Source organism: Hylaeus anthracinus, unplaced genomic scaffold, assembly GCF_026225885.1.
Source record: "Hylaeus anthracinus isolate JK02 unplaced genomic scaffold, UHH_iyHylAnth1.0_haploid 11989, whole genome shotgun sequence".
NCBI lineage: Eukaryota > Metazoa > Arthropoda > Insecta > Hymenoptera > Colletidae > Hylaeus > Hylaeus anthracinus.
The window spans coordinates 11,836,923-11,851,044 of record NW_026534337.1 but is presented as its reverse complement, the minus strand read 5'-3'; positions in this window follow the sequence as shown (position 1 = coordinate 11,851,044).

The window sequence follows — 14,122 nt, the reverse complement described above, 5'->3', positions numbered from 1 at the left end:
CAAAGGGATAAGGAAACCAAAGATTTCCACGTTACGGGGTTAAAGGCTCAGAAAATTCGAGATCATGCCATCCGCGAGTCACGGAACGAGCTCGTGTTCCCGAACTTCCGGAAAAATAAAGGAGAACGTCTGTACCGCGTCCATTGAGAAGAAACGAGACGACAAGAGTCGGAGAACCAACTGAAAGATTGTTCACTGACGAGAGAAACACGAGACTCGAGAAAGTAGTTTTCATGTCAAGATATTTACTTGGATGAAGTATTAAAAATGACGGTAGGGATTACGAAACTTTATGCCACTTTCGAACGATTTATATTGTTATTATTATATTGATTTGTAAGTAAATTACAAACTTCCATGTGCTCGGCACACGCAACTACGTATTGATCGATAGAAAAAATTTTAAATGGATGCATCCACTGGATTCTCCCTGAAAAAATTCTAAAGTGTTACCACTCTCAACGAAACTTGAATATCATCCATTCATCCCATCAACCTTGATCAATTTTTCAAATTCCACCATGCACAATACATGCAGTTTGCAATCGAAGCAAGAATTTGTATGCAGCGTCGAGGGGAAGCAAAACGAGGCAAAAAGTTTAGTGGAAGAGTATCGTTCATTCAGTAGACGGTGGACGGGAATGAGTACCATCGCCATCGAAATAAGGAAGACGAGGGGGGACGCGTAAGAAAAAGCGCAAGAAGAAAGCGGATCGATTGTCGTAATACACTCCGGTATAGTCAGTCCCGCGTCTCTCTCTTCTTCTGTCTGTTGGACACGCATCAGTCTCGCATCTCGAGAGCTGGACCGAGGTATGAATGAAGTTAATGTGGGGTCGTGCGAGCCAAATGTGGGAACCGAGGTACTCCGGACACGGACGCTAGAGCTTGCCGCTCGATCGACAGGAATTGTTTTTAAAAAGGGCCCCTTCCTCTCCTCCCTCTTGGAAAACTGACGCGAAATAAAGCTGGCGATAGTCATCGACCGCCGCGGAGAAACACGACACCTAAACACCTTAAATTTCGAAGGTTTTTTCACTTTTTCCCAAGTTTAACCATTCCATTTGTTTCTTTCCTAATCCTTTCGCGAATGTTTCCTCCACTTTCTCGGAGAAAATAAATTTCAGCAAGAACTCGATGACTTCTTCTTTCCAACCGAAGAGTTCTTGTTTTCCGGTTAAATCAATGATCGCGAGCAACCAAAGTACCGGTGAAGTTGCGTGCACGAATTCGTGCTAGGTCTCGAGTTTTTCTTTCTTCTCTGTTCTTCTTTCGTCCCGCTCGCATTCGCTCGATCCACGCGCTTTTTTCCTAATAAACACGATTCGACGGTTGATCGAGGATTTTCTTGCCCGAGTAGTGAATTGATTCGCGTCTAAGATCCCGTACGCGAAACTTTGCGTGCCATTTTCGTTTCGTTGATTTACCCAACCGGGTGGCTAATCTTACCTAAACAAATCTTCAAAATACCAGTAGTAGATAGACAAAGGAACAATTACATCCATCTACTTTGCCATTAATTAACCCATCCCCATGTCACTTGGATAAGTGAGTCGTATGGGCAGCCACGGAATTTCATTATTTTTCCAGCGATGGCGATTGCCGAGTGTAATAATAAAAAAATCTGCGAGACGTTCAAGCATTCCGTGCCGTAGCGTCGAGGGAATAAGCGAAATTTCTGGACTTAAAATAATCGGCATTCCATTTTCACGAACTGATCCAATAAAATTCGTCCAGCATCACGTTCATACCAGGGTCGTCTACTTGCGCGTACACTTTCTTGTCACCTCGAATGGACTGACTCGAAGCTCGAGTCATTGACTCTGCTTCCGGTTCGGCTCTCTGTCGCTCGCATTGTTATCTCCGACGATTCGCCTTCCTCGTCCCACCCTTCTTCCTTCTAGTTTATGAACACCTCTGTCTTTCTCCGTGGCTCGCATACTCCTTCCTCCGTTCTGCATTCATTCCTCCATCTCTATCTGCACGCTCGGTTCGTTCCCTCGATGTACATACATACAGTTGCTCGCAAAAGTATCCGCCCACCCCTCAGACGCAATTTAATTCATTTCATTCATTTAATAAATCAATTTATTGGGTTGTCCGGAAAGTTCGTGCCTATTTTTAAGAAAAACTCAAAGGCATGTTTGAATGTTGATTTATATTTATTGAATTACATACGTACCATTTTGTTCCACAACCTTTCCACCTGTTAAGGAATGTACACATGTCACTTGTTTTTAGCCATTCGAATATATTCAGACCTGTACCGCCTTCTAAAAATCGGCATGGACTTTCCAGACAGCCCAATAATATATTTTAAAGTTTCAATTATAATGTACTCGAAAGTAGACAGAAAATTGTACGCAAAAGAATTTTCCCAAGATCGATATTTATTTAGGGTGAAGTTAGAGTACATGTATCATATACTCGAGGAATTTAGTGTATTCCTTCAAGTATAAATAACTTCTTCCCGAAGAAAAATACAAAATTCAGCGCAAAAATATCGACACATCAACTGAAATTTGATTATAACTACTTCGGTAAAAACTCCTCGAAATAAGACGTCACAAGAACAACACATAAATCCCAAAAATGCTCCAATATCCGTACCGAGCTTCCCATTTAAACTAATTACAATTCTACCTCCGCAATTGTCCAATACGTAAAATCTACCGGGTGGGCGTATACTTTTGCGCGTAACTGTATGTGTACAACCCTATGCATATATGTATAGCAACAGTCGTTTCTCTCTTTCTCTTTTCTTTTTTACTCGTCATCTCTCTCTCTCTCTTTTCCGCTTTTCTTTCTCCCGGTACCGCGCGCGGCAGTCGCTCTCTTTTCGTCGGTACGCAGGGCGTCGGTCTTTGTTCCACCGGGGGCCGCCCGTTACGGTGAACCCTCCTTTTTTTCCGCGGGTCCCGGTGTTACACTGGGTCGTTTCTGTTTCCAGAACCCCATGGCTCACGACGACGAGATAGAATGGAGATCCGCGCAGAGGAGGCCTCGGTTCCTCCTGTATACATCCGCGTACCTGGTGTGCGCCCGATGAATGGATGTATTTCAGGGGTCGCTGAATTAGTAACGCGATACCTGGCACTGCGATTTTCTCGCGCCTGCACCCTACTCGACGGCAAACCCCTCGTTTTCTCTCCCTCGGTTTTTCTATGCCTCCATCCGCGCGCTCTTTTTCTCGCTCGGGACCGGAATCATTTTATCCGAAATAGCCCGAGTTAACATTGCATAACGTCGTAGGTATTTTGATGTCAAGGCATACCCTTTTGTTTTTGAGGAACGGTGCATAATTTTGGTGCAAGTCGGGCCAACGTTCCCGTCGACGAATGGGAAATATATATATATATATATTTTTTTAAAGCCAACAGCGCGATTGTCGGTTCTACGCATTGTTCGAACCGGATTACAGAAGTACACCCTTCCAGGTTCCACGAATTCGTAGATTCGATGGTTCATGGCGCCACTCATATCCTTGCGGGTATTTTTTTATCCAGTGAAAAGGGAATAACCATGGATCTGATGTTTACCCTTATTGGGCTTCGTTAACCCCTCTACGATTTACTTTGAAACCGTGCGTGCCATAATCTGGTATGAAGTCCCTTGTGCACGTTCGTACGACGTGCTTTTCACGTTCGACTCGAATTCCTTATCACGTGTCTCGCACGTTACTATAAGCTAAAGGGTTAACTTTAAAGAACAGTAGAATTTCATTTATTTGAATTGATCAGGCAACAACCAAGTTTTGGATAACTGGATAATTTAGATAAACGGAGTTCTACTGTCGCACCTAGTCGTCATCTGTAAGAATTAACATCGAACAGAATATACAACATGGAATATACAAAACTTTCTTTGGTATTTTGTTCACTTCTTACGAAAATAAATCTCCCGATCCGTTTTCACGCGACCTTTTACGGCAGATTGTCCCCAAGCAAATCTGGTTATATCCCCCGTGTCTGTGTTAAGGTAACCGCGACTTCCTCTCTTTGTAAAATTCTAATGACACCTTTCCCATCTCCTTCAACCTGTATAATTCAACGTACTTACCGTGATATATTCGTTTATAGATTCGAGCGAGACATCCTCTGTAAAAATGAATTTTCCCCTTGCATAATTCATTAGCTCACTCGGTTTTTCCGACCTGACGGCTGCTTTGGTGCACGCGTCGCAAAGGGAGCGCGCGTCGGATCGTGTATCAAGGGTCACATACTTCTCATTGTCTATAAACCGCTGCATCGCGCGCAACGGCTTTGCGCGAGCGTTTTACAAGCGCACATACGCTTTTCATTCGCTTTGATTTCCGGATGACGCGTGCAGACGCGAGGTCTACTTAAAATCGCGAACGTTCCGCAGACAATGGTCTCATCGGCAACATTTCACCGACATCGACACGATGTATGCGTTATCAAAGCATACTGACATACAGGGACTCCAATTTTCATCTACGTCATTCGTGCATCGTTGGATACTTTTGTTAACGGTATGCTTTTGTGGAAACGTTTCCTTCTATTCCGTGTATGCATTGTATGCGGGGTGTTCGGTAATTTGTTGCATAGGAGGCGATGTAGAGCCGTTCTATATGAAAAAGAGAATCGAAAATGTGGTAAAAGATTTTTCGTTAAGGGAGTTCGGTTCGAAGGGAATCGATATTGAAGGTGTTCGGGTAGTTTAGGGACGTGTCTGTCTATGGCTGGATGTTTCCACTTGGTACGGTGTTCTCGAACGTCGATTGTGTTATGGTGCTACCTGAGATTTTGTCATTGGTTTTCTTCGCTCAATAATATAGATTATTCAAATGATCTAGTTAGTTTCTTTGTCTGTCTTCAACTGGCTGTTTCTACTTGCAATGATGTCCCTAGTCATCGACTCTCGCCTCGGTAGACGAGACAGCAGCGACGAATAAACAGGCACATCCGTGCGATAACGTTGCCAAAAATCCAGCGAATGTTTCGCGTCGAAACTACGGCAACACTTTAGTAGCAATACATGCCGGGATTCGCTCTTTCACCGACCTCTGGTTTCATCGCGAATGGCCCGTACTTTTTAACCATCCGAAATCATTCTTCCGGCGCACGGTGAACGGATACAAAGCGACCTACGCGATTCGCAATTTCTAGAATTCTCGAAGTTATCAAGCACGCCCGAAGCAGCTCCCGAAGCAGATGGCTGCCTGAAATGGTCCCCGGTTATATTTTTTTTCTTTTTTATTTAATATCCCCCGCCCGAATAGGCCCTCTCGCTTCGTGTTCCAGGTATGCGAGTGTCGTGGGTAGAACAATGTGGTATTTTTTTGCGGAGGTTGCGCGGGATGCGTATAACAGTGCATGAGACCTTGCCTACAGTTTTATGGCCGCGTAATGGGCCCCTTAGCCGCTACGCTCCGAGCAGAAATACAGAGCGTGGTCCCAGTATCCTCGCCTCGACGTTTTCTCGATTCCAACGCGCGAAACCAATTCTGTCTGGGAGAATTAATGTCATCGAGCAGAGAATTCGTTTCTGCGAGAGTCGCGTCATATACAACACTTATCACGTGAGCAATTTATGTACACTTTTTGTTGATTGGTTAAAAATTGTAACAGAGTGGTAACTTAAAAATGTTTACTTCGTCTTAATCAATTTTACTTGATAACGTAATAGAGATACATGTCGTCAACATGTCGCCTAACGACGTCATCCATCATGTTCTGAGGATGCCAAAGATGAAATTGTGATATCAAGCAAACGCTGTTATGGACCCTATCCCAACTATCGATGTTCTGCAATCTCGAGCTTATCGTATGCTTTAGATCACACGATCAAGCTGAAAAGTCACTATTTCTGATACTAAATACGATTTACCTCTGGCATAGTTGTATTCTTCCACTTGTATTGATATTTGTGTGGGCGGAAGGGCGAAAGGAAGTCTCGAATCGTTAAGGCCTAAGGCTCGAGATTAGTGTCGGCGAAACCGAAACTTTTAGCAAGATTATTTCCTAGCTTAAAGCCTCTTAAATCTTCAATTTAAATCCGCTAATTAAACACCGACCGAAACAGCGTGGATTCTTACCGAGCGCCGATTATTCGAGGTCGGATGCGGACGATGGAAGATGGAAAGGTCATCGAGACGTTGGAGAGATCTTGCTTAGTAAAAGGAGAAAACGTAAGGGGTGGAGGAATTGGTTACAATAACAGAGATGTCCTATGTGACATCAGATACACAAAATACTCGTAAGACATTGAAATTAATTTTTCGTTCTCTGCTATTTCGTGCTTTAAATCAGACACGACATAATGCAATATAAATTGGACGCGAAGCAATATTTTTTTGAAGATTCACCTCTTCGTTGAAGCGGAATGTGCGATGGAATTTTAATAACAGGATGGTTGAAGAGTAAAGGTTCACTTGTGTTCATTCTTAATTTGAGATCAAAGACCCTTGCTCACTTTCCATGAGAAATTACCCAAACACGAATTTTCTCTCGCTTCTCGAGTCTGGTAGATTTACGGGGTATCCTATTTCAATCGAATGAAGTCGAGCACCTAGGGCCAAAAATCTTTTGCAAGAACAGAAGGTGATCTATATTAAAAGAAAAAGGAGTACGACATTAATTCTCCATATAGGATAAACATCACACCTTCCTTTTATAAACAACCAGCATCAATGCGTATTGTTTGTGTTCAAATTTAATTAATCCAGTTAATATTTGAAGCCAGAGACGCTGCGACGGAGAACAATGAGCACACTGAACGGACCCTCTGAAATCGTAGTATTCGTCGCCTACCACAAGTTCCATTGCTCCGAGTTTGAATGTGCCCCGATTAAACGAGCGTCCATCGGTCGATCGTTCGATCTGCTTGTCCAGTCCAGATCCGAAACAACCGTAACGCTTAGTCATGCTCGACGTTCCCAGGCGTGGAACGCTTCGAGCAGTGTGGCCACCGAGAGGATTCTCAATATACACCGTGTATGAATGCATACGTATTCGATACGTACACCTGTAAAACTTTTGATTCGCGTGACAACTTACACGTGACCGCAAAGAACAACGCTGAAATTTACATGTCAAACATTTGATTTCTTGTTTCGCATTTTTAATCGTACCATAGGCACAAAGAAGCGGTTCGGTTCGTTGCACGGAAAGAAAGTCGCGTTTGGTGGAAATTGTAGAGAAAAGAGGCGATAGTGTTTTTCTATACATTTTTTTAGTTCAAATGAAGAAGTCTACAAAAATTGAATTTGTTAGAGACTCACAGTATACGTGGACAATTTCAACTTATTGTATTTTGTATTACACAAACATATTCATGTTCCTTCCTTTACCAATTGACAGATGGAGAATTAATGTCATACTCCTTTTTAATTTCCGAAAAATGTTTACAGTCGCGCAAATACTTTTCTCCGTGATTTAACCCGTGTTCGCGAGAACGCGGAGGATGGAGCGAGATTAAGATACAGAAGGAAAAAAGGGCAGGGTCAGAATTGGGAGGGGGACGGAAATGACAGAGACGTTCCGAGGACTGTCCGAGGGTTCGCGCGATAGCGGAGGAGGCAGAAGAGAGGGAGGACAACCACAGCGACGTGCCGGAAGCGAGCAGGTGACTGGTAGTTCCGCTCCATCGAGCGCTGTTCCGCGCCACGGCCACTCGAGATCGACTCCGTAGTCGTCGCTCGCCGACTACCTTTGATTTCGCATCACACGCGGCCAAATTTTTGACGATCTTACGGTGCGTCTCGGTCGCGGCCATCCTGAACAGCTTGCACCTGCCGATTCTTTACCTGCCGAGAGATTACGCGATTATCGAACACGTAAGTTAGATGTGCTGGTGGTAGAGGCAGAATTTTATTGTAGTAAGGTAGAGATGAGAGATTATTGATGAGAGATTAATACCGAATACAGTTATATTTAACATTGCTCTATGTATAATCTACATTGAATTTTGGTACCACGATCCACCAATCCCCCAGTCGTCATCAAGAATCCTCCACGGAAAGGAGGACAATCCATCCTCCTTCAGCCAGACCCGCGACTCCCTTTTCCAACTCGTATTGTACCACTCCTGATCATCTTGCATCATCAGGGACACTTGTACCATCTTGCCACCGTATAAATACGAATCTCGCGCATAATTTCCTCCGAGGTTTTTCGAAAATAATACACTTGCGCCAATTTTTCGCGGAGTCCCGCTTCCCACAGTCACTCGGTGACCCGCAGTGGTCTCGTGTCGTTCTAACCGATCGATCCGCGCAATCGGGCCCCACCAGGACGATCTGCCCTCCTCGATAATTGGCCCATTCGCTAATTTCCAAATGCTTCGTCTCGCGGATACGAAAACGATCCAAGAGGACAGAGAGGGAGAGAAGGCACACGGCGAAGACAGTGCCGGGCCACCGCTCACTTTACGTTCCATTACGTCGAATAGAGAGATCCGTGGACGCCGTAACCTGGCGTGTATATCGCAAACGAGTGATTTGCATCAAATTGATCCGTTAAGTCAACAAGACCAGTTATACGTTCGAGGTGTATTCCTCGTCTCGGTGCCGCGGATCATGTCTCACAGAGCGGCCCGACGTTGACTCGTTGCGCAACGAGGACTGACCCCCAGCGGAACGATTTGCTCCGCAACCGATCCTTTCTACCACGAAACTGCGAAAGATGATTGATGTGGGAGCGGTCTATGGCGATCCGTTTCGTTTCTTGCGCCCGAAGAGCGTGCCTCGTCGAGCCACGTACCAGGACCGAATGTCCTGGCCTGACGTTTCCGCGTTGGTAACCTGGTGTTGTTTATTATGAACTTGATCGGTGCAGAAACTTAAAGATAAACGTCCTTGGAATGCATGAGATTAGAGTTGTAAGGGCGAATGCAGAAGATGTAGACTTTACGATAGAAAAAGTTTGAACTTATGCTTCGCTTCCTTGGAATTAAATCTCTCAGAGTCAATTTCCAACCAATTAGTAAAAATAAACTCCTTCCTACCTTCAGGTCAAACCTTTTTCATTATGCACAGCTATAATTTCTGAGCACTTCGATTGCTCACCCCCTTCCGAGAATAGAACATCGAAAGAAGCTAAAGAATCTCGCAAGGGGGGCAATTTCCCTTTGGGAAAAAGTGTTGGTATTAAAAAATCATACGTTGCTTCCGATATAGCGAGCCCAAACGACCGAGAAAATAGAGATTTACCGGCGGATAGTTATCCGCGGGGATGCACGCAGCCGAGCAAGAGGTATCTTGCCGTTTGGTTTATGGGTGAACGATTATGTATGTAGAATGAATAAATCACGAGTACCAGGTAACACGGCCACCACGTTTGCGCATACCTCGTGCCTCCCGGAAAGCGGAAAGGCATTCCTCGTCATTTTACTAGGGCATACGCACGGAAACATGCTCGATGGTAGGCTCACGGAATAGGAATCCTTTGGTAATAGCACGTACAGCGAAGATATTCGCTCTCCCGTTGCGTTTCTCGTGCAGTCGATCAAAAACGGCGGTGGCAGATCGTAAAATTCGCCAGGTTGCCTCGCTTCCTACATTCGATGCGTGTCTTCGCCTCTTTCGAGGCTGCCTTTTATGTTCGGGCACACGGTTTACTTTCACGGATCAAGGAGAACTTGTCGATTCCTCGACCGAAGCGATCCGTTGTGCTATCCCGATTTAGTTAATATTTTCGCGTATTCCGTGAAGTTCAGGGGACGGTTCTCGCTGGAATCCTCTGAGCTAAATTATGTTGATGTTGACGACGGGGAAGGCTGTTGGGTAGCTTCGAAGAATAGTAGGCTTTAGAATTATTCCAGTTTGGGAAACTCTTCGTTGGAGTGTCATATGTGATCGATGACGATTGTTGTATTTATTCTATATTTTATATTTTTTTATCGAGCTAAACTTTTGTATAGGACATTACTCTTTCCTATTTTTCTTAAAATCTAAAATAGAAAATAAACGCAGTTAGTTCACTATAACAGACTGAAAGGAGTATACATAGAAAAATAGCGAAAGATTACGTAACAAAGTAGCACGATATTCTCCAATTTAAAATATGGCACAAAATATTGTCCAGTCAAATGCAGCACCACCAAACATTACGAGTTCTAGGTTCCAGGGGTATTAGAATATTTTAATTTTGTTTGTTCTTGCAATTGGAAGTCGTATGCAGATGGACAAATTTAAAACTGAATATAAGATTCCCTCGAAAGGGAAGTGTTCTTTCATGCGCCAATTTAAGGAAGAGAAATCAAGACTGGATAGAGTTAAGTATTTAAATGAAACCGTGTGTTTTTAACGACATGCACTTTGCCGAGCAAAGTCCCCCAGAGTTCTGCGTGTAATAGAAGTGTACCGCGTGCTGGCTGCATTACAGTCGTCGTACTCTAACGATAAGAATATTTTCTTTGTATTTCTTTTCTAATTGCTTCATCGCGCGACGGTAATAAATTCATATTTGAACGTCTTCGAACTATTTTGTTTTTGGTGTGATGCTACACATTCTTGGCATGATGATTTTAAATTCTTAATTGGGCCAATATTGATATCAAAGTCAGCAAAGAATCAAGTCGGTCAGAAATAGAATAGAATAGAATATCGAGTCACCATAAAACACAAACTTGAGTGGTTACTGTAAATTAAATTACCATTCTTTAACTTATTAATTAGCTATGCTTCGGTTTAAAATGCCTACAAAACCAACGGTTCCATTATTCCATTACTTTAAACAAGAATGCTTCCCACTGATGTGCTCTGTTTCATTATCGAGGTCTATAAAACGTATTCCAACAAACCAATAGTACCAAGAACGCCGCGCTGTCCATAATTCCCTGAAATTCGCAGTCTGGGGAACTCGTGGCAGGGCCAAGTATCTAAATGAAGCCGTGTGTCCCTAACGACGCGCGCTCCTCTAGCCAAGAAAAGACGGGTTTCCGGTGCGGTGGAAGGGATGCACCACGTACTGCATGCATTACAGTACCACCGACCTCAGGAATATTTACTAATTCCCGTTGCGTAGCGAGATAACGTCGGGGCAAGGGGTTGGGTTGGCCGTCGCAAAACGTCGCGGTGACTAAGAAAGAGACGGCCGAGGATACGCGTTCAGGGAGGCGATGGAAGTAGAAGAAAAAGGAAAGACGAGGGAGTCATGGACGAAAAGGAGCGCGAGGAAGGAGGATGCACGCCAAGGACGAAGGAATCGCGGTGATCCGCGAAGAGAAATAACAGATACAGAGGAACTCGGACGGAGGGAAATAAAGCAGAATGATTTTGCGTCTCCTACGGAGGCAACGACTACCGATTCCCTGATACCCACCAGCCGACAACCTGCCACCCTCGAAAAGAGTATTTAAAGTGACGTCACGAGGGTGAGACGAAGAAGAAGTGGCCGAAGACGCGGAAGAAGACGAGAAGGATGAACGGTGTTGGACTGTTCCGCGCAACAGGGGGAAAGAAAGAGAAAACTGACGAACGGCGGATGGAGGGCACGGCGAGGGGAGGGAGGATGCTTTAAGACGCTCAATATAAATACTAGAGGGGGTTGAGAAAAAGGGTTGCTTCCCTTCGGGCCGACGACGCCGGCCGGAGCGTGTACGCTTCAAGAAGAGCATGGAAAGGAGACAGGACGGCAAGGACCATCGAATAGAGAGGGACGGTGAGCGCGGGGTGAAAGAAGAAAGGCGAGGAGGATGGAAAGCTTCGCAGGATAGGTGGTGGATCGGAGGAGGGGGTCGAGAGGGTACGCGGGGGGGGGGGGGGGCTGTAACGGAGTCGGAGGGCTCCCAGAGAGAGGCAGAACAGGAGGGAGAACGGTTAGAGGGGAGGACAGGGCCTACGGGGCTGGAAAACTCACCCCTTTTCTTGCTTACCCTCGCTCGCTGTTTAATTGCATCTTACTTTCGAATTTTCCGTGTGGAGCTATCGATCGAGACACGCGAAAGGGGGTTCGTTTGCGTCTTATCTCCGACAGCCCTCGTCGTCTACTCTCCGGCCTCTATCTCTTTCGCCCTTTTTCTCCCTACTTCCCCCGTGCGCCAGACCCGTTCCTTTGCTGGTCTTCGTACCCCGGCCCCCCCTCCCCCCCCTCCCCCCACCCATCTCCCTCTCATCCAACTTACCCACATCAACCCCTATTCCCAGAAAGCGTGGAATGTACTCGTCCTACCACGCTCACGGTCCACCCACTCTTCGCGGACTATTTAAAACTGCACGTAGCCGCTGCGTAAGCTAACGCCAGTTCTTACTTCCCTCCCTCCGCACCCCTTGGTTACGATCTTTTGATTTTAGGGGACGGCTACCGGGAATATTATTATTCGAGCATCGGATGATTTGTCTTATTTCTGCGGAAAAAAATTCGATCGAAAGGTACATGAAACTAATTAGCCGGTTATATTTGGAACTTGTTTCCACGTGTGAAAATTATCAAGCCTTTGTATACCTGTTAGATTTGACTTCAGTTGTAAGTTAGGATGTCGCGTGCTAATTATTTTAGAAGCTCTGCCCGTTTCCGGTGGTATGAGTTCCGCCAAGATCTTCGCTGCTCCGGGCACTCGATTATTCCGTTGGATGTTCGAGACGCATGCATGATTGAAGGCGCCTTCATTCTGGACGAAGATGGTGATCTATACTTGGCACGACATCAGTTTTGTTGCGGAGAATGATCGGTAACACCGGAAGTTGCGTCGGCGTCGACAGGTGCCAAGAATTTCCGTTCGGATTTACTATTTAATTAGCCCCGGCCAAGGGATCGATTTTTGCTCCGTAAGACTCCAAATATACTTTACGATGACAGCTCAGACCAAGAGAGGGGAACAAGGGGGTAGTTCCCGAGAGACTGGCACAAGTATTTATACAAATGTTTATTTGCCATATATTTGTTTGATTAATTTTAAGGGAATTTTTTTTTTTATTTCAAGCCTTATTGTGCAGTATACAATATATCTTTAGCAGTGATATGTCGTAAGAAGTTTTAAAGAATAGCAGTGAAAAGAAAAGTAACCAACTAAATTATGCACTTATGTACTTTCGATTTACACACGAGAATCTGAGAATTACGTATCCTTCAATATTTTTATTTTACATCCATAATCCAACGAGTGAACGCTTCCACTCCCGGAAAACTTGGATGGGGAACGACGAACGCAACATCGAAAATTCGCGTCGAACAGTGAACTCTCCTAAACGAAGAAAATCATAGACGGTCTGAAGGTTCGCAGGCCAAGATCGCGAAGAAGGGACGAGAGAACGCGTCGTAACGGGAGAGGCGCCCGATGTTATTTTCGCCCCTTAGATTTTTAATCAATCCGTCACTGGTAGGGTAGAGACGGGGGGGGGGTGGTTTCTTCCTTAGTTCCCTTCCTCGCCTCGTATTTAAAACCTCGGGGCTGATGAACGCTTCTCATGCCAAGCAGCCCGCTCCTCTCTGGCCCTCCCACGGCCACCCCCGCCAACCCCCAGATCCCGTGGCCGCCGCCGTCTCGCCCCTCTGCTCCTTCAAACCACCTCGGTGGTACTCACGCACGCATACGTAGCCACGGGGCGCACGTACACGCGTGCACGTGAGCACGTTCACCCTTCGTGTTTCTTCTAACGAGGGGTGGTGAGGCGTGCAAGGGGTTTGGAGGGTGGTTCGAGGAAAGTAGGGGGTTATTTCATAAGTGTGCAACGCATCACGTGCAGGTTTGTCCTTTTGCCATTACCTTTTCTTGCGTTCCAATATCTATCGCGAGGGGGCGACGGGCTGAAGGGGGTGGTACAATGAGCGTTACGAACACTTACGGAGCGTACACGTGAGTATTGCGTAAATGGAGAACCAGGGAATGCGACGAGCTTTTGTCGTCGCTGTCTTAATTTCGTGGTCGATATGTACGTATTTCGCAAATGGAGCCGCCGTCGATCGGGGCAGGGGAGAATTTTTCGCGGCGGCACGCGAAACGCTTTTGTGAATTTAGACAGCGACAGCTTTTCACCGGTTTCGCGTGCACTTTTCTCCGCCGGGCTTGTTTTCCAGCTACACAATGGCCGCACGAATGACTGCCAGCACAATGGACGCCATGTGTGAAACTTGTGGCAAACATGCGTTCGGCAAAGTGGCACTTGGGCGAAACAAGCCGCCACGGTAATTCTCTTCTTTCTGGTGTCTATCGGTGCTCC